Below are 22,630 nucleotides of genomic sequence, written 5' to 3'. Positions count from 1 at the left end.
AGTCTTTACTCTTTTAATTGACAAGTATCAGATACACTTCTGGAGTACAATGTATCATCTTAGTATTTAAGTGCTTAAGTGGCAAATCCAGCACAGCCGTCACCTCACACACTTGCTTTTTAAGAGTGAGAACATTTAAAAGCTATTCACTTGGTAATTTAGAACTATGCGGTCTGAACTGTTCTTATGTACTGTGGCTCTCTAGAACCTTGTTCTACTGTCCAACCAAAGCTGGGTACCCTTGACCCATGTCATTCTGTCCATGGCCTCCATGTTCCCTGGCAGCCCTGGCAAGGCAACATCATTTTCTACCTCTAAGAGTTTAATGTGTATTTATTTATTTATCTATATATTTAGTGTGTGTTGTATGTATATGTGTGATATATATATATATATATATATATATATATATATATATATATATGCATGAGTATATTCTGAGTAATTCCCATGTGGAAATCAGATGATCCCTGGTAGTTTCCTTTATCCCTGTCATTTTTGGCACAAGATCACTCACTTAACCTGTAGGTTGCCATTTCTGATAGACTAGCTAAGCAGTGAACCCCTAGGATCCACCTGTCCCCAGCCCCCAGGACTAGGGTAACAACTACAGCACCACACCCGGCTTTTACATGGGTGCTGGAGATCCAAACTCAGATCTTCACGCTTGCCCAGCAAACATTTATCCACTGAACTGCTTCCCTGGCTCCAAAGTTAATGTTTTTAAATGCCACATGTAGCTAGCTCCCGTGGTTTCTGGCTTCCTGTGGGCTCACCCTTCTTGTTATGAGTGACTGAATTCCATTCCTTTCAGAGTCTGAATAACATTCCACTGTGTCTACAGTTCACGGGTTGTGTCTGCCTCCATATTGTGAACAATGCTGCCCTGTGCTGTTTTAAAACGTGTTTCGTATCTGTTGCAGTCGCATAGCTGAGTCATACAGTAGCTCTGTTTGTAGTTTTTGAGGACCCATCATACTGTTTTCCAACTTGTTGCACAAATCAGTGACTAAATCAAGACTCCAACCTTCCTTTCACGGGCTTGTCATCACCCTCTGCCTTTTTCACAACAGCCATCCTAGGGCATGAAGTGGTTCCTACAGTGACCTCATGCTTGTCCTTCATGTTGGTCATCTTGATGTCTCCTTTTAAAATGTCTCCTTGGGACCTTGGGACACTTGGTTCTAAGCAGGATGTCTCCATCAAATCCTCTCCCTAAATGCTCAGGGAACCCTGCAGAAGAAGAGGCAGAAAGAATGTAGTCAGAGCCGGGGGGGGGGGGGTTTGGAGTGGAGGACACCAAGAAAACAAGGCCCTCTGAATTAATATGATCAAAGTTCTTATGAACACATGGAGACCAGAGCAGTACACACAGGGCCAGCACTGGTCTGTACCAGGTCCTTTGCATATATATTATGGCTTCTGGCTTAGTGTTTTTATGAGATTCCTGAGTGTGCAAATGAGAGGGTCTCTGTTTCTTGCATCTTCTCTTGGGTTCTTTTCCTTCTGCTTGTTTTGTGGAATTCCAATGTGTTAGTTTTTGTTTTATCATATCATATTATATTGTGTTATGTTATGTTAATTATATTATTATCCCTTAGAACCCTGCTTGTTTTCTAATCAGAGAAAACTAGTGAATCCAGATGGGAGGGGAGGAGACACTGTAATCAGGATATTTTATTTGAGGATAAAAAAAAATCTATTTTCAATAAAAGGAAAAAAGAATTAGAAATGGTTTATTGAGAAAGGAAAAGTACTCCTCAGAATTGAGAGTGGGCTAGTGAGGGACGAGTCCCCAAAGCTCCCACCAGGAGGCTTAAGACGTTTTTAAGACTGAGCATGCTCAGTTCCTTAGATGAAGCCCAGGCAAAGAAGGGCTTCCAGTCTTTTACTGCCAATTGGCTTCTTTCTTTTTTAATCTCCATGCGGCTCTTTACAGTCTCTCCCCTCATGCTGTAGAAGCAACTCTCATTGAAGACCTCAGTCCAAGCAGCCTTCTCTTTGTATTAACATTGATTAGGTTAGCCTCAGAGAGCTGTATGGACTAACACACAGAAGGGAACTGAAAGTGGTTGCCATTGCATCTTACTGGCGAGTCTATCTACTTAATGGACAAAGGTTCAATAATGGAGAAACTCTGGTTGACAGACAAGGCCAGTGCAAGATCAAGCCAGTCAACACTCCAGCACAGCAAAGGACTTGCCCCCCCACCCCCCACCCCCCGCCCCTAACTCAGGAGCCATTGGTATTTAATGACCACTGGTGGAGGGAGAGTCAGCTTTCTTCAAAGGTGACCATCCAGTGGTTGGTGCCCTGTATCCAGGGGCATCATTGGCTGGACTCAGTGCGTTGCAAAAAGAGTGTGGAAGACATGAGGATGAGAGGAGAATGTGGAGGGGGTCCCTCGGGAGTGGGAGAAGGAAAGCAGGAAGTGGGGTCAGGGGGATGACCTTACACAGGGTATTCATATATGAAATTGCTGAAGAATAAACAAATTTTTAAAGGAAATGGCTCTTTGGGGGAATCTTTGCTCGTTCTATAGTTACAGTTTTGTTTGCTTGTTGTTGAATTGTTTGAGTTCCTTATGTACTTTGGATATTAGCCTTATGAAATGTTCTCCAGTTTTTAGTTGTTATTTTGCTTCTGTGTTTGTTGCCTTTGGAGTTGAGAAGTGCTTTTGTGTGATACAACTATCTGTTTGCATTTGGAGATACATTATATTATAATATATAATTAATATATTTTTTCAAGGCTGCTGGGTGTGGTGGCACTTGGAAGATAGAGACAGGTGGATCTCTGTCTTCAAGGCTAGCCTCATAGTGAGTTCCGGCCAAGACTCCACAGTGAGACCTTATCTCAAAAATAGTGTTTTAAACTATATAATGCCAATGACTCAGTGTCATGGAAACTCCTCCCACTTGTTTCCTTCCAGTAATTGTACAGTTTGGGGTCTTGTGTAGAACACTTGTGTGTTTGGGGTTGGTCTTTGTATATGGTGGGACACACTGATTCAGTTTCATATTCTGAATGTATCTGGGGAAAAAGTAGGTATCTGTCTACTTTGCCCAACATAACTTATTCAAGACACTGTCCTTTCCCCAAAGTGCGGGTTTGCTCTTCGATGCTCTATGCTATCGCATTGGTTGGAGAGTCTGTTTCAATGTCAGCATCATGATGCTCAGGTCAATGCTGTGTAATAGATTTTTTTGCAGATTTTTTTATTTGAATTACAAACAAGATTGTTTTACATGTCAATCCCAGTTCCCTCTCCCTCCCTTCCTCCCCTACCACCCCCCCTCGCCCCCGACAGCTAAAACCCTACCTATCACATATCCTTTCTGCTCCACAGGGAGAGTGAGGCCTTCCATAGGGGGTCTTCAGAGTCTGTCATATCCTTTGGGATTGGGCCTAGGCCCACCCACACGTGTCTTGGCTCAGTGAGTATCCCTCTATGAGGAATGGGCTCCCAAAGTCCACACCTATGCTAGGGGTAAGTACTGAACTACTACAGGAAATCCCGTAGATTTCTGAGGTCTCCTCACTGAAAACTACATTCCTGGGGTCTGGATCAGTCCCATGCTGGTATCCCAGCTATCATACTGGGAAGCAAGAGTTCCCCGTTGTTCAGGTCAGCAGTTTCTATGGGTTTCACCAGCCTGGTCTGGACCCCTTTGCTCATCATTCGTCCTTCTCTGCAACTGGATTCCAGTTCAGTTCAGTGTTTAGCTGTGGGTGTCTGCTTCTACTTCCACCAGCTGCTGAATGAAGGCTATAGGATGGCATATAAGTCAGTCATCAATCTCATTATCAAGGGAGGACATTTAAGGTAGCCTCTCCTCTGTTGGTTAGATTGTTAGCTGCTGTCATCTTTGTAGATCTCCAGACCTTTCCCTAGTGCCTGATTTCTCTGTAAACCTAAAATGTCTCCCTCTATTATGGTATCTCCTTTGTGGTTTTCTTCTATTCTTCCCTTCACTCAACCTTTCTGCTCCCTCATGTCCTCCTCACCCCTCCTCTTCTCCCCTTCTCATTCTCCTAGCTCCCTCCCCTCTCCACCCATGCTCCCAATTTGCTCAGGAGATCTTGTCCCTTTCCCCTTCTCCAGGGGACCATGTATGTCTCTCTTAAGGTCCTTCTTGTTTCCTAGCTTCTCTGGCACTGTGGATTGCAGGCTGGTAATCCTTTACTCTATGTTTAAAATCCACATATGAGTGAGTACATACCATGTTTGTCTTTTTGTGATTGGGTTACCTCGATCAGAATGGTTTCTTCTAGTTTCATCCATTTGCCTTCAAATTTCAAGATTCCAATGTTTTTTTTTTTTTCTGCTGAGTGTACTCCATTGTGTAAATGTACCACATTTTCTCTATCCATTCTTCAGTTGAGGGGCATCTAGGTTGCTTCCAGGTTCTGGCTATTATAAATAATGCTGCTATGAACATAGTTGAACAGATGTCCTTGTTGTATAAATGTGCATCTTTTGGGTATGTGCCTAAGAGTGGAATTGCTGGATCTTGTGGTAGACTAATCCCATTTTCTTGAGGAGTCGCCAGACTGATTTCCAAAGTGGCTGTACAAGTTGGCACTACCACCAGCAGTGGAGGAGTGTTCCTCTTTCTCCACATCCTCTCCAGCATGAACTGTCATTGGTGTTTTTGATTTTAGCCATTCTGACAGGAGTGTGTGATAGATTTTTAATTCAGGTGTTGTGGTTCCTTCAGTTTGCTTCTTTTTGATCAAGATTGCTGTGGCTATTTGGGGCCTTTTATTGTTCAATATGGATCTCAGTTTTTTCCTAGTTCTGTGAAAAATGACATCAGAGCTGTGGTAAGAATTGCATTGATCTGTAGATCACTGTGAGTAATTTAGATATTTTAACAACATTAATTCTTCCAATCATGAAAAGTTACCACATGCTATCTTTCAATTTATTGGTGTCTTGCTGTGATTCTTTCATCCATGATCGACAGAGCTTAGTGCATGCATCCGTCACCTTCTTAGTTAAATATTCTCTTGAGTAGGTTTAGTGATTGCCAGCGAGATTGATTGTTACCTTGGTTTACTTTTCAGATAATTTGTTATTGTTATATATATAAACATAACTGATTTTCTCCACAGACCTTCAGAACAATATAGGCCATTGCCGTTGCTCTTGGTTGGCCACATGAACTTGATGGTAAGACTCTATTGCTGAAAACCCACACAGCCTAGTCCCAAGACATGGAGAAATCAAGCCAGCACTTACCAGGAAGGAAGCTTACTCCCTGCTGGATAGCTTTCATAGGACCAGAAGAAGCTGTGCAGGCTTCTTAGAGGCTCTTGGGGTGGGAGGCAATGATGACTTTCAATGGCCTTACCAGTTGTGAACTTTGTGAACTGTGATAATTACCATAGTGGCAAGATATGCCAATGGGTGCCATTGTGGTATGTTTGTATGGGGTATCCAACTGCTTTCTGATTGGATTTAAGGACTGCCCCACAGAAGGAAACACTTGCCTGGCACTGAAAACCTGACCAAGAATCCATGGCTGGGGAGCTCACAGGCCCAAGGAGTGGACCTACTATTATTCTGCTAAATTACAGTATCAAATTGCTCTCTATCTAAATCGTTATCTCTCTATTCATAGATTTGTATTGTGCTCAGATTTCATCAAAGGAGTTTCTTTGTGCCGTTGATGATGGCCAAATTGCAATTGATGTGTCAGTAGAGTGCTGAGCCACAAATGGGACATCTAACACACACACACACACACACACACACACACACACACACACACACACACACACACTAAGGATGGTTGAAGAAGAGAGGATGGGAAGACTGAAAGAGCCAGAGGTCAGAGAGGACAGAGTGGAACTGGTTTCTGGACGGCACAGGAATACCACACCCATGAACTCAGAGCAACTATAGTTGCCCACATAAGTCCTACACAAGATCAAGCCAGTGAAATATCCAATGGTATAGAAAGGGGTCATGGACCCCTAACTGAGGTGCTATGGACAGATGATGGCTTTTGAGGGATGGTCCACATCCAGGAGTATGCTGAGAGCACAAATTGAAGTTGATGGGTTATTAAATTTAAAAAATGCACAGCTGACCTTTGCAGGTTGACTTTACTGCACTTGTTTATTCTAATGTGTGTTTTGTGGTGTTCTTTTTTTTTTCTCCTACATGATCGTATTTGTCAGCAGAAGAGGATTTCACTTGGCCCTGTCCTAGTTGGTGTCTACTGTTTCCCAAGTTTTTCTTGCCTTTGACAAGGCAAGAACTTGGCTAGAAGTTCTGTAATAGAATGTGCAGCTCTATTTCCAATTCGTAGTCTGAAAGCTCAGGGCCTGAGGTTGCACTGAAAACCTCAGGCTGTTTCCACCCCACCCCAGGATCAGTCAATCCTGAAGTTTCTTCCAAAAGTTGAACTCTTGGGGTGCACTGTGAGCTCCTGGCATTCCATTTCTCTGATTAAGTCAACATGAGCTGTTAAGAGTATCTGAGATCTCTAAGATCTGAGGCTGATGGCTGAGATCTGAGACTGGGAGATGGCTAAGATCTGAGCCTGGGAGATGGCTAAGATCTGAGCCTGAGAGATGGCTAAGATCTGAGCCTGGGAGATGGCTAAGATCTGAGACTGGGAGATGGCTGAGATCTGAGGCTGGGATTGGCTTAGTGAGGAGGTGCTTATTGTTCATCATCCACGTTAAAAAAACAAATGAATAAAAAAATGAACACCTGAGCACAGTGACGCAGGCCATTACACAGCACCAGGAGGACTGGGGAAGTTTATCCCTGGAGCTTATCGGCCAGACAGGCTCGCCACACTGCTGAGTTTCAGGCTCAGTGAGAGACCTGCATCTCAAAACATAAAATGGGGAGAATACAGGAGACACTGGCTGTCAGCTTCTAGCCTCCAAACACATGGCACACACACCTATATACACATGTATACATACCCACACAAACAGGCACATACACACACAGCAGGGGGTGGGAATCTGAGGTCTCAATGGGCTGAGAATACAGAGTTGAAACTCCCGGTGAATCTGACCCCATTACCTGGGTCTACCTTCTAAACATGCTATCCCTACTCAGATCCTCCCATGTACATAAAATGGCTGCACCCACTCATTCTGATTCCTTGGAGAATCCGTAGGTCCAGCCTCAGTTTGTATTTCTGCCCCATTTCCCCCTGCTGTCCATGGGGTCCACATGTCCGTCTGTGCGTGACTGGAGACCACTGGTAATTCCCTAGTAGACTGACCCTAGACACCCTTCACTCAGCACTATTGAGTTACCCAAGCCCTTGGGAAGCATTTTGGTCTCAATGTGTTCTTTCCATAAAACACCAAATCCTAGCTTTCTAGTCATACAGTAGATTAGAGCTTTGCAATGATGGCCCAGTTAATATCGGGTCATTAGGAGGCAAACAAATCAGAAACATATGGGTTCAGCCTCCCCCATAACGTAAATGGGCTTATGGATATTAGAAAATAAATATGTTTAGATTTCTGAGACAATCTGGGTACCAGCATGTGCCAACTACCCAGGATGGGAGACCACAAAGCTGGGGTCTGCAGATGTCATTGATGCTGCTTGTGAAATTCCAGGGAACCAGCTGCCACAAGCTGCAGACATCATCCCCTCCTTACTCTCCCTGTGTCCCATGATTGACCAGCTCCACCTTCCAGGTGGAGAAATTGAGGCACCCACTGTTCAAGGCCATGACCAGACAGCTGCATTCTCTGCGGCTTAAGTCCCAGGCATAATGAGGGTTTGGGAGCCCCGGGGCCCCCCGTGGAGACTAGACAGCGCAAGAGAGAAGCATGGGGTTTGAGCAGAGCTGTGATCTGAGCAGGGGCCCTCTGGGGAGGGCCAGTGAAGCAGTCTCATCACGTCGTGGAGAATACCGATTCCCTATGGGGGGTGATGCTCTCCTTGCTTCTAGATGCACACATGGGCTGTGGGCTGTAAGCAGGCACATGGTGTCTTGGTCTGTGGTCTGGCTGCACTAGGAGGTGGGTGGCCTGACCTTGGGGCACAGCCAGGTGGTGTAAGTGACCTCAGGTGGGACCGATGGCTTCCCAGCACTGGAATCTCCATCACACCCCACCCACACTGTCCTGGGCTTTGGGCCCATTGCCCCCAGATGGCTCTGGCTTGCTGTCCAGTGATTTTCCTGAGAGTCTCAGCTGTCAGTGGAACTATTGTAGGTCATCTGAGGCCACTTCCTCTTGGCAGGGATCAGTCAATGGAGACAATTGGGTGTTGAGGACTCCATACTGCTTCCCCCAAATGAGCTGAGCTGGGACAGGATGGGAGCCACACTGGGGGATCACCTTCATTTATGCCAAGACTGGCAGGGGGTGAAGCCACAAGCCCAAGGAACCTAAGTTCTGCTGAGACTCTTTGCCCCATTTTGGCCTCTAGTTGGTTCCCAAGTCCCAGTGCGGCGCTTGCTCATGCAGCAGGCTCATGCACGCCTGTGCAGCTTTTCTTCACCTTATCTTTGTCTCTGTCACTACTTTCCACCTGCAGACTGCCTCAACGCTTACTGTCATGGCAGAGCCTGCCTAGCCCAAGGTGTCTGCCTGTTGTGTCTGTTCCCATCCTCTCGCATGTGGGAGGAGAACCAGAGAACACTGTCTTCCTCCTCAACCATGTGCTTTGAGGGTTTACTTAGGAGATGATGTCATTGTCCCTCTTGCTGAGGAGAAGATGTCACCATTCCTCTGCTCACCACACTGCCTCTGGGGATGAGCCCAGACCCCATGCTGTGTGACCCCCCAACCCCAGCGTAATCTGCAGCTGATGTTTTTCCACACACACCCCCAGAGCGGCAGAGCAGCTCAGAAAGGCTGTTGGCCTATCTTGCGAATGCCCCTGATGGTACCCGCACCACTTGCAGCAAGCCCTGAGTGTCCGTCTCCTGATCATGGAGGGCAGCAAGCACAGACCTGCATAATGGAATATTTGAAAGCTCCTGTGATAAAGATGGGGAGAAGTCTGAGCCGTTTGACTCTTATGATCTATTGCCTCAGCCCACCACTCTAGGTCATTCCTCCTCCTGTCTCCTGGGCAGAGTCTGGGCAAGGACTAAGCTAAGGCAGAAAAGCTCCTGGCCTGCTTGCATCTCCCTTGTCCATCTTATGAAACCTGTGTGGGTTATGTAAAGGCTTCTGTAGGCTGGGCACTGGAGCATCTGAAGGACAAAAGTTTACTCTCCAGGGAAAAGAGGTATGTGAGAGCTTTATTTGGTAGTTCTTAAAGTCCAGAGGTAAGGAACAGTCACCCATTGGAGAACTATTGCCAATTTATGTTCCCTAAGGGAGGAAGAACCCCGTTTCCCCCAGAGACACAGCTCCTGTGAGGCTAAGGGAGGAGGAACCTGTTTCCCTTATACACACAGCTCCTGTGAGGCTAAGGGAGGAGGAACCTGTTTCCATCATAGACACAGCCCCTGTGAGGCTAAGGGAGGAGGAACCTGTTTCCCTTATACACACAGCTCCTGTGAGGCTAAGGGAGGAGGAACCAGTTTCTCTCATAGACACAGCCCCTGTGAGGCTAAGGGAGGAAGAACCAGTTTCCCTCACAGACACAGCCCCTGTGAGGCTAAGGGAGGAGGAACTAGTTTCCCTCACAGACACAGCCCCTGTGAGGCTAAGGGAAGAGGAACCAGTTTCCCTCACAGACACAGCCCCTGTGAGGCTAAGGGAGGAGGAACCAGTTTCCCTCATAGACACAGCCCCTGTGAGGCTAAGGGAGGAGGAACCAGTTTCCCTCACAGACACAGCCCCTGTGAGGCTAAGGGAGGAAGAACCAGTTTCCCTCACAGACACAGCCCCTGTGAGGCTAAGGGAGGAGGAACCAGTTTCCCTCATAGACACAGCCCCTGTGAGGCTAAGGGAGGAAGAACCAGTTTCCCTCATAGACACAGCGCCTGTGAGGCTAAGGGAAGAAGAATCAGTTTCCCACACAGTTGTGCCCCTGTGAGACTACCTGTGTTCTGGTAGATGGTTTTGAACCTCGTTCCCTAGTAGATGACCCTGTACCCTATACAGGCAACAGTAAGTGGGCTCAGTGGAGCTTTCCCAAAAGGTGTGAGGGAATCGTGGTAGAAGGAGGGTTTTGAGAAGGGCTAGGGATGGATTTGATCAAAACACAATACATGCATGAGTGAAATTATCAAACAATGTAGTATTTTTAAAATTTAAAAATAAAAGTAGTATTACCTAAGCTACAACTGCCCTGGTGAGAGGGAGAAAAGAAGATCCCCCAGTCTTTTTGTTTTAGCAGTTTTCATCCCCAAAGATGCCTTACCACATGGGATTCCTACAATCTTCATCAACTCAGTTGACAGCTACACAAAGCCTGTGGCTGAGCTCCTACTGCTACCAGACTCCATTGATTGCATTTAGCTAGTCTTTGTGTTCTCACAAGAGAAACTCCTTTCCCATCAAAACTAGCCCATTGGGCTGGAGACATAGCTTAGCAGTGGAGAGCTCTCTTACCATACAGAAGATACAATGGGGTTCCACCCCCAGCCCCCAAGAAACAATAGGAAACAAAAAAAGTAATCAAGGGCTGAAGAGATGGCTCAGCCGTTAAAGGCTAGGCTCACAACCAAAAGAATAATGAAAGCCAATCTGGAAAGAAATGGCTGTTTCCACATATATGCAAATGTCAGTGTAGGGTAACACAAAACATGAAAACCAATGAGATGCACACCACTAAAAAACACATTGTGACTGGATTCATGTGGAGGTCTTTGATCCATTTGGACTTAAGTCTTGTGCATGGTGAAAAATATGACTCTATCTGCAGTCTTCTACAGGCCAGCATCCAGTTATACCAGCACCATTTGTTGAAGATGCTTTCTTTTTTTCCCATTGTATAATTTTAGTTTCTTTGCCAAAAATCAGGTGTTAGTAGTTCTGTAGGTTAATACCAGGGTTTTAAATTCAATTCCATTGGCCTACCTGTCTATTTTTGTGCCAGTACCAAGCTGTTTTCAGGACTATAGCTCTATAATAGAGCTTGAAGTCAGGGAGGGTGATGCTTCTGAAAGTTCCTTTATTGAACAGGGCTGTTTTGGCTATTATGGGTCTTTGTTTTTCCTTATAAAGTTGAGTATTGTTCTTTCAAGGTCTGTGAAGAATTTTGCTGGTATTTTGATGGGGATTGCATTGAATCTGTAGATTGCTTTTGGCAAGATTGCCATTTTTACTATGTTTATCCTACTTATCCAAAATACAGGAGATCTTTCCATTTTCTGGTATCTCCTTTAATTTCTTTCTTTAAAGACTCAAAGGTCTTGTTATACAGGTCTCTCACTTGTTTGGTTAGCATTACCCCAAGATATTTTATGTTGTTTGTGCCTATGGTAAATGGTGATGTTTTTCTGATTTCTTTCTCAGCCCATTTATTGTCAGTATATAGTAGGAATGCTGATTTTTTTTTTTTAGTTAATCTTGTATCCTGTCACTTTGCTGAAGGTGTTTATCAGCTGTAGGAGATCCCTGGTAGAGTATTTTGGGTCACTTATGTAAACTATCATATCATCCGCAAATAGTGAAAGAACCTCTTAAAAGAGAAAGTGGGAGGTCCCCTTGAAGGAATTGGTACAGGAGACCGCTTCTTGAACATAACACCAGTAGCACAGACACTGAGATCAACAATTATTAAATGGGACCTCCTGAAACTGAGAAGCATCTGTAAGGCAAAGGACACAGTCAGCAAGACAAAATGGCAGTCCACAGAATGGGAAAAGATCTTTACCAACCCCACATCTGACAGAGGGCTGATTGGCAAAATATACAAAGAACTCAAGTAGCTAGTCACCAAAACACCAACTAATCCAATTAAAAAGTGGGGGTACAGAACTAAATAGAGATTTCTCAATACAGGAATCTAAAATGACTGATGGACACTTAAGAAAGTGTTCAACATCCTTAGCCATCAGGGAAATGCAAATCAAACAGCTCTGAGATACCATCTTACTCCTGTCAGAATGGCCAGAATCAAAAACACCAATGACAGTTCATGCTGGAGAGGATGTGGAGAAAGAGGAACACTCCTCCACTGCTGGTGGGAGTGCCAACTTGTACAGCCACTGTGGAAATCAGTATGGCAACTCCTCAAGAAAATGGGATTAGTCTACCACACGATCCAGTAATTTCACTCTTAGGCACATGCCCAAAAGATTCACATTCATACAACAAGGGCATCTGTTCAACTATGTTCATAGCAGCATTATTTGTAATAACCAGAACCTGGAAGCAACCTAGATGCCCCTCAACTGAAGAATGGATGGAGAAAATGTGGTACATTTACACAATGGAGTACTACTCAGCAGAAAAAAAAAAAAACTGGAATCTTGAAATTTGAAGGCAAATGGATGAAACTAGAAGAAACCATTCTGATCGAGGTAACCCAATCACAAAAAGACAAACATGGTACGTACTCACTCATAAGTGAATTTTAGACACAGAGCAAAGGATTACCAGCCTGCAATCCACAGTGCCAGAGAAGCTAGGAAACAAGGAGGACCTTAAGAGAGGCATACATGGTCCCCCAGAGAAGGGGAAAGGGAAAAAATCTCCTGAGCAAATTGGGAGCATTATGGGAGGGGAGAAGGAGTTAGGAGAAAGAAAAAGGGAGAAGAGGAGGGGAGAGGAGGACATGAGAGCAGGAAGATTGAGTCAGGGGAAGAATAGAGGAGAGCAAGAAAAGAGATGCCACAATAGAGGGAGCCATTATAGGTTTAAAGAGAAATATGGCACTAGGGAAATGTCCAGAGATCTACAAGGATGACCCCAACTAACAATCTAAGCAATAGTGGGGAAGTTTCCTTAAATACCCTTCTCTGATAATGAGATTGATGACTGACTTAAACGTCATCCTGGAGCCTCTATCCAGTAGCTGATGGAAGCAGAAGCAGACACCCACAGCTAAACACGGAGCTGAACTCCTGGAATCTAGTTGCAAAAAGGGAAGAGTGTTGAGCAAAGGGGTCAAGACAAGGCTGGAGAAACCCACAGAAACAGCTGACCTGAACAAGGAGGAGCTCATGGACCCCAGACTGATAGCTGGGAAACCAGCATAGGACTGATCCAGACCCTCTGAATATGAGTGTCAGTTAGGAGGCCTGGGCAATCTATGGGGTGGATCAGTATTTATCCCTGGTATACAAATGGACTTTGGGAATCCATTCCACATAGAGGATACTCTCTCAGCCTAGACACATGGGGGAGGGCCTAGGCCCTGCTCCAATGATATGACAGACTTTGAAAGTCCCCCATGGAAGGCCTCACCCTCCCTGGGGAGCAGAAAGAGAATGGGATAGGGGGTCGGCGGCGGGGGAGCAGGGAAGGGAGAGGGAACTGGGATTGACATGTAAAACAAGCTTGTTTCTAATTTAAATTTTTAAAAAAAGAAAAAAAATAGCCAGAACAGGAAGAATGTAAGAGCTTGTAAATGGTATCTTGGGTCATGCTGAGGAGCACACCAGGAGTTCCCCCACTACAGGAGTCTATAAATGAATAAAAACTAAAGTGTCTTTAAAAATTTTAAAAAAACCACATTGTGATACATAACTGGAAGCCCAGCTCTGGGGGCAGGGTGGCAGGGGTTGGATTAGGAGGATCAGAACAAGTTTGAGGCTAACCTGAGCTATTTGGCAAGATTCTGTCTAGAAACTATCTCTTATTTTACCAAGAGTATTCCACAAAACAATACCTGCCCCCTCCCCAAATGGAGATCTACAAACAGTTTGACAAAGAATCCCAAGTAATTAATTACGGAACTCAGAAAACTTCAAGATAACACAGAGAAACAATTAAGGAAAACAGGAAAACAGCATGCTAACAAGAAATGGAAAATTTAATAGAGATGAGATAAAATTTAAAACATAAAAGCTCAGCAACAAGAATATATTAACTAGAATAGGAAAAATGCAATTAAAAGCAGTTATCACAGAACTGATTGAACAGGATCAATAACATCCCAAATTCATCAGGAGATGAAATATTAATTACAAATAATGAAGAGGAATTAAGTCGGTGGGGTTTATAGAACATCCAGAAAGCTAGTATTTAAGTTACAGAAATGAAATTAAATGTATTATTTAAAGATATAGTAGCCGAGGCACTGGAGAGATGGCTCATTCGTTAGGAGTACTGTCTGCTCTTGCAGAGGACCTGGGTTCAGTTCCAAGTCACATGGTGACTTGCAGCTATATGTTACTCCATTTCCAGCAGATTTGATGTCCTCTTCTGGTCTCTGTAGGCACTGCATGTACACAACACACATACATGCATACATACATACATACATACATACATACATACATACATACATACAAACACACATACACATAAAATATTTATAAGAGACATAGCTGGAAAATCCATAAATCTGAGGAAAGAAATCAGGTTCAGTCCAAAGAAACCTACATCAAGACAAATTTTCTACACAAAGACAAAGAGAGGGCCCTGCATGCACCAGGAGATAAGAAGCAAATGACATGTAAGTGAGCCCTAGTTGTTAGTCTAGCATCATATTTCTCCAAAGAACCCTTAAAGGCCAGGGCAGAATGGGAAAATGTATTTAAAATGTCAAATGAATAAAGCAGTCAACCGAGATCTTCATAAGTGTAGGGATGATGAACCAAACTTTCCCAGGTAACAAAAGTTGAGAGTCATTCATTGTTAAAACTACCATACAAGAGAGCAAAACAGAGCCTCAATGCTGACAAGGGCATTAATCACATGAAGCCTAACATAAAAATAAAATAAACCTAAAAGAAAGTCAGAGTGATTGAATATCTAAACAATTAAAAACTAGTTGATCTGTAGAAGACTTGGTTTGTTTTAGAGGACACACAGATTAAGTTTGGAGGAATGGCAAAATATATTACCTGTAATAAAACCGAAAGACGGTTGAAGTATCTATAGACATAATCAGAAAGCAAAAACAAGAAAGAACATACAGGGGAGTGCTAAAAAGTATCTACTTATAAAATAGACCTTCAGACAAAACAGTAAATAAAGAACAAAGCAATTATCTGCGGACAGGATGTCACCTCATCAAGATTATGACCATTAAAAATATATTTTCAGTCACCATCAGAGTACCAAAATATATAAGGCACACATTAACCAAACTAAAGGGAGAGACACACTGTTATAACAATGGGAGACTTCAACAAACCACTTTCAGAGTGAACAGATTATTTAGAAAGAATAGCAAAGGTCGGACTTGAGAAACACTTTAAACACAATGGATGTAACAGCCACAATACAGAACATTCCATCCAAACGTGGCTGGACACACATTCTCCTCAAGAACACGCAGAAAGGTCTCTAGGACAGATCATATGTTCGGCCACAAAATAAGCCTTAACACATTTAAGAGGATTAAAATTACAACAAGTATTTTTCCTGACCGCAATGGTTTGAAAGGAAAAATCAATAATGAGAAGAATTTTGGAAAACTGACAAATATTTGGAAATGAAATAACATGTTCCTGAATAACCAGTTTGTTAAAGAGGAATATTAAAAACAATAACTCAAGGGAAGATGGAGGGCAATGCCCTTGTGTTGACTGTGAGAATCTCCCGGGAATAAATCAGGGACGATGGCTGGAGAGGAACTACCCTCAGGAGTGGGTGACCATGGAAAGGCACTGACATTCCAGTGGGAAAGAAAAGTCTAGAAAGCGGGACAGAACAAAAGAGAGTCCATTCTGGGAAGAAACCTAAGCAAGGAAGAAAAGCATCTCTATAATGTAAACCTTTGTTGTTTTTTTGTTTATCAAGACAGGGTTTTCTGTGGCTTTGGAGGCTGTCCTGGAACTAGCACTTGTAGACCAGGCTAGTCTCGAACGCACAGAGATCCAACTGCCTCTGCCTTCCGAGTGCTGGGATTAAAGGCGTGTGCCACCACTGCCTGGCTTCTGTAAGGGAAACTTTAAAACACTGAAGAAAATAAGATTGAAGGAACTAAAAAATGGAAAAAGTCCCCACATTTGTGTTTTGGCAGAATTAGTGCAAAAATAGTTCTGTTACCGAAAGTGATCTACAGATTCAATGCAAACATCATTGAAATTCTACTGACATGCTTTACAGAGCAGGAAAAAAATCCCAAAATTCATGTGGAAATAAAAAAGACCCAAAACTATGCTGAGCATGAGGAACAGTGCCGGGGCCTTTCCTGGTCTCAGATTATATTATAGAAATATGATGACAGAAAAGAGTGTGTTACTGGCACAAAATTGGTGGACAGACCAAGGAAGTCAAGCAGGAGACCCAGAAAGAAACCCATGCAGCAACAAGCCCCTGAGTTGTGATGGAGACTACAAAGCAGGCATCATAGAAAAGAGACCCTGCAATAGACATGAGGGAAAACATTCCATTCCTATCTCCCACCCTGTACGAAATTAACTCAAAATGATTAAATACCTGAGTGTAAGACCAGAACCAATACAATGTTAATGGAAAGCATATCTTGAAAAATAAAACACTTCAAGATATGGGCATAGGCAAGAACTTCTAGAAAAAAAATCAGTAGTTCAGAAAATGCTACCATGGATTGACAAATAGGATAGAAAATTAAGTGAAGAGTGGATCTGAAGAAGGGGAGAAATCTTTGCCATCTGTATATCTGACAAAGGATCGCCATTTAGAACATATAATGAACTTACAAAAAAAGTACTAAAAGCCCCAGTCTCAAACAATCCAGCCAGTAATGGGTAAATGAAGTGAACAGACAGTTCTCAAAAGATGAATTATAAGCATCCAGTGTGCACATGAAAATGTTGCTAAGCGTTTTCCCCACCAGGGAGATGCAAATCAAAACCACCTCACCTCACTCAGAATAGCTGTCATTAAGGAAATAAGCAAGTACTGGAGAGGATATGGAGAAAGGGCAGCCCTTATGCACGCCAGAGAGAATGCAAATTAGTTCAGCCACTCTGAAAATCAATGCAAGCGTTCCTCACAAAGCTAATGCTGTAACCTACCGTATGATCCATACACCGTTCCTGGGAATATACTCAAAGGGATCTGGGTGAGAATGGGTTAGAGATGACTGCACATCCATGTTTTGTGCAGCACAGTCCACAACAAACCTGCAAGTCCATCAACAGAGGAATAATGAAAGAAAATCACATATATCTGTATCTGTAAACAGACCTATATGTGTCTATATGTGTGTGCATCTACATATACACAGATGAACAAAATGCTGTCCAACTATAAAGAAGAATGAAATTGTTGCCATATGGTGGTTTCTATGAGAAGAAATTCACTTCTCCAGGGCTCATGTATTTGAAAACTTGGTCTCCAGTTGGTGGCACTGTTTCGGGTTGTTATGGTACATAGATAGCAGATAGATAGATAGATAGATAGATAGATAGATAGATAGATAGATAGACAGACAGACAGACATGTGTATAATAGTTTCAATCTTACAGAATTCATACAGTGTGTCTTCATGTGTTGACAAAATTCACCATCCAATCCTCTCCCGTCTAGATCCACCACCTCCCCTCTCCCCTACTTCATGTCCCCCACCCCCTTTTTTCAGGAAGAGGCTATCTCACAGTCCTAGTCCTCAACTCTTACAGCGTTTCCACCACCTTTTCTGAGATACTCCCTGATCCTTAAGTATGGGGCTTGTGTTAGCTGTGGGTGAGTACTCTGTAACTGGTTGCTTTCTGCATTTGACCAGCTGTGGGTTTCTGTAACGGCCTCTGCTGCACAGAAGCCCCTTCAATGAGGGGTGAAAGCTACACTTAGGTGCAGGTACAAGGGTAAGCATTTAGATACAGTTTGGAATTGCAGTGGTTTAGGAAAGTGTCAGGTTCTCCTCTAGAGTCTGTGGCTGAAACAGTCACAAGTAATTGGTTACATTTACAGTTCCAAGCATAAGTTTCCTCACATTGAGTAGACCGTGAGACTAGTAGGTGGCTGTTGCTTATGCCCAGGATATGCCTGTGACTCATTGGTATTACAGACACGTAAGACTAGTGGTTGCTTTTTTCCATCAGCAGCTTGCACAGCTCCATCCAAAACAATGAGAGCTGGTCCTCAGTGAGGAGTTTCTCCTGTCATCTTCAGATCTACCCCTCCAAGTCCTGGGTCTGAAGTGTGTTCAGCAATCGAGTCTTGCTTCTTTTTTCAGAAGGCACCAAGGGTGATGGCAGTAACCTATCTATGGCAATTTCATTCAGATCACCTTCATATGTGTATATAAGTTAGTAGGTTTCCACTATGTTGGGTTTCCATACTACCCTTCAATTGCCCCTCAATTTTAGCTGTCTCTCCCCATATTACCCCCTCACAGCCTCCCTCCTCTCCCCATCCCCAACTGACCCTCCCACCCATCCACCATGCATACAGATCTACTCTATTTCCCTTCCCTAATGAGATCCATTTGTTCCCTCTTGTCCCCGACTCTGTGGTTCTATGGATTGCAGCTTGGTTATCATTGACTTAACAGCTACTAATCACATAAAAACAAATACATACCATATTTACCTTTCTAGGTTTTTGATAATACTCAAGATGATTTTTTTTCTAGTCCCATCCATTTGCCTGCAAATTTCATGATGCTATTTTTTAATGGCCGAGTGATACTCCAATTGTGTAAATGTATCACATTTTTAAAATCCATTCTTCTGTTAAGGGACATCTAGGTTGCTTACAATTTCTGACTATTAAGAAGAAAGCAGCAGTGAACATGGCTGAGCAAGTGTCTCTGTGGTAGGATGAGGTATCCTTGGGTACATGCCCAAGAGTGGTACAGCTAGATCTTGAGGTAGATTGATTCCTGCCTTCCTGAGGAACTGCCACCCTGATTTCCATAGTGGTTGCATGAGTTTCCACTCCCACCTGCAAAGTATGAGTTCTTCTTGCTTCGTATCCCTTGCCAGCATAAGCTGTAGCTTGCTTTATTGATCTTAGCCATTTTGATGGCTGTAAGATGAAATTTCAAAGTAGTTTTGATTTGCATTTCCATGATGACTAAGGATACTGAACATTTGTTTCTCAGCCACTTGACTTTTCTCTACAGAGAATTCTCTGTTTATATCTGTATCCCATTTTTAATTGGATTGTTTTCTTGATATCTACTTTCTTGAGTTCTTTATGTTTTAGATATTAGCTCTCTGTTGGATGTGTAGTTAGCAAAAAAAAAAATCTTTTCCCATTCTGTAGTCTTTCAAGTTGTCTGAATGACAGTGTTCTTTGTCATGCAGAGGCTTCTCAGTTTTATGAGGTCCCATTGATTAACTGTTGATATTAGTGCCTGAACTAATGGTGTTCCATTCGGCAAGTCTTCTCCTACACCAGTGTGTTCAAGGCTATTGTGGCTTTCTCTTCTATCAGCTTCAGTGTATATGGTTTTTTGTGGAAGTCTTTGATCCATTTAGAGTTGAGATTTGTGCAGGGTGATAAGTACGAATCTATTTGCATTCTTCTACAAGCAAACTTCCAGTTCAACTAACACTGTTTGTTGAAGATACTGTCTTACTTTTACAGTGTGTATTTCTGCCTTCTTTATCAGATTTCAGGTGTCCACGGGTGTGTGGATTTATGTTTAGGTCTTCAATTTTATTCTGTTCATCAACATATCTGTTTTTATGCCAACATCACACTTTTTATTGCTATACCTCTATAGTACAACTTGAAATTGGGGGTGGTGATGTCTTCTGCAGTTCTCTTATTGTTCTGGATTGTTTTAACTATCCTGAGATTTTTGTATTTTCATACGAAGCTAAGAATTGTCCGTTAGTTTGCTGTCCAGATGACTATTCTATTGAAGAGATTGGGATATTGGAGTCATCTACTATTATTGAGTTGATGTAAAAGCTGTGTCCTTTTTTTAGGAAATTAGGAGTGTAAGAGTTTGGTGTATCATGTTTAAGATTGTGATGTCTTCTTTTTAATTATCCTCTTGGTTAGAATGGAGCATCCTTCTTTATCTCTTCTCACTTGTCTTCGTTTGATGTCTGTTCTGTCCAATCTTAGGATAGGAACACCTGCTTACTTCCAAGACCCATTTTCTTGGGATACTTTTGTCCATCTACTTACTTTAAGGTGGCTCCTATCTTTTAAGGTGAGATTAGTTTCTGTAGATGACAAAAAGATGGGTTTTTGTTTCTTAACCCCTTAGTCATGCCACGTCTAGTTGAGACCATTTGACATTTAAAGTTACTGTGTGTGTTGATTCCAGTCATTTTTTTTCCTGCTGTTTGTGTTCTTAGCCATCATTTACGTTTCAGAGCTCATAGCTCCATCTGTGTTCTTGCTGTAGTATGTTGTGGAATATTAGTTTAAGATGTGTTACATTCGTTGATGCTGTGGAATATTTGGTTGATGATGTAAAGATGTGTTGCATTCTTTCATGTTGCATTTGTTTAACTCTGTGAAGCTGTGTTACTTTTTCTGCCCCAAACACCTGATTGGTCCAATAAAGAGCTGACTGGCCAATAGCTAAATGGGAGAGAGAAATGGGCAGGGTTGCCAGGCAGAGAGAATAAATGGAGGAGAAATCTAGGCTCAGGAGAAGAGAGAAGAGGGAAGAATGAGACAGGGAGGAGAGGAGGATGTCTGGAGCCAGCCCCCCAGCCACACAACCAGCCACGGAATATGAGGACAAAAAGATATATAGAATAGAGAAAGATAAAAAACCCAGAGGCAAAAGGTAGACAGGATAGTTTCAGTTAAGAAAAGCTGGCTAGAAACAAGCCAAGATAAGGCCAGGCATTCACAATGAAGAATAAGTCTTCATGTGTTTATTTGAAAACTGAGTGGTGAGCCCCCTAAAAATAAGAGTGAAAAAAAGCCAACTACAGTAGTGTATTAGCTGTTTATACCTCTCTTCACTCACAAGTATTATTTCTAGTATTCTCTCTAGGATGGTTTGCTGGACAGCAAGTCTTTTAGCTTGTTTACATCATGGAAAGTGTTTCTGTCTCCTTCCACTATGGCAGACTGTTTCACTAGGTAATGTGGTCTAAGTTGTCATCTGTGATCTTTAAGAAGCTGAAGTGGATTGCTCCAGACTCTCCTGGCTTTTAAAATTCTAACTGAGAAATCATCCGGTATTCCTGTGTTTTCCTTTATATGTGACTTACGGTTTTCTTATGTTGCTTTCAGTATTCTTTCTTCATTCTGCATATTAAATGTTTTTACTATATTATGCCATGAGAAATATCTTTTATGGTTCTGTCTATTCAGTGTTATATATGCTTCTTGTATCTGTATAGGTGTGTCCTTCCTTAATTTGGGGAAGGTTTCATCTATGATCTTGTTTGACCTATGTCATTGGCCTAGGGGATTTCTTCTACTTTATCTACACCTGTAATTTGGGGAGAAAGTGTCTTTTTGTGGTGTCCACAGGTCTTGCATTTTCCATGTATTTTAAATACTTTTCTTATTCTTTGTTTTGGTGGTCCAATTCCTCCCCCTTGACTTCAGCTTCTGGTACTCTGTCTTTTACTTGATCCATTCTACTTACAAGGCTTCCCCTTGAGTTTTGCATTTGGGTTATTGAGTTTTCCAGGTCCATCTTAACTTCAGCTTGAGTTCTCCTCAATATTTCTATCTCTTTACTAAATTCAGTTTTCAAATCCTAAATTGTCATTGTCATTTGTATTTGTGGGGAGGCAGTATCAGTCTGGCGCTTACTGTTATTCTCTTGTTTGAGGTGTTTGTTGATGTCTTCTTTGAATTCTTAGAATTCGCTGATGAAGTTTAAAGTGTATGATTGCTCTTTCCAATTCTGTTTCCTGGGGTTTATTGAGGTAGTTCTCATTGGAGAACATTTCCGAAAGGCTAGTTGGTCTGATGGGGGCATGATGTCTTTGCAATTCATGTAGTTTTTTTGTGTTTTGTGAGGTGACCTGGACATGTGGACTTCTTTCTTTGGTTGTGTGTCTGATATGAAATTCTAGCCTACCTTAGATTGAGTCAATGCAGGAGCTGCATGACCAGAATTAGGCTAAGTAAAGCTGGTACACAAGCTACTTATCATATGTAGGCTGGGCAAAGCCAGTTCATGAGCTATGGGTCTAGAGTTAGGCTTTGTAGGTGTGGATATAGCAGTGTGGGAGTGGAGTGGAATTCTGGAACTTTTAAGACGCAGAGAGCCTTGCTGGAGGACACAAGTCACTGGAGTTGGCCAGGCAGTATTTGTAGCTGGGTTTCACTTCCACTTTGTCCTCTCTGCTTCAGGTGTGTGGCTGGAGTGTGAGATCATAGCTTCTTGCTTCTGCTGCCATGCCTGCTTACTGCCATGTGAGCCCCACCATTATGGTCCAGTTGATTTTTGTTATGGTATTTAGTTACAGCAATAGAAAGTTAACTGATACATGTCATTGTCAGGACAGTCAATGGCACTAGATATCATCATGGTATGTGGAAAAGTCAGACATAAAATAATAATATTTCATGCTTTCTCTAATGTGTGGACCACAGATTGTGTATACACACACACACACACACACACACACACACACACACACACACACACACATATATATATATAGGCATGAAATAGAAGGAAGACTATCTGGGAAAAGGGAGACTAGTAGAACCAGAAGGATGAAAATGGGAGGTATAGGTGGTTAATATG

The sequence above is a fragment of the Cricetulus griseus genome, chromosome 5 (assembly GCF_003668045.3).
Source record: "Cricetulus griseus strain 17A/GY chromosome 5, alternate assembly CriGri-PICRH-1.0, whole genome shotgun sequence".
In the NCBI taxonomy this organism is placed as follows: domain Eukaryota; kingdom Metazoa; phylum Chordata; class Mammalia; order Rodentia; family Cricetidae; genus Cricetulus; species Cricetulus griseus.
The sequence above is the reverse complement of the archived record's forward strand: the minus strand, read 5'-3'. Positions refer to the sequence as shown.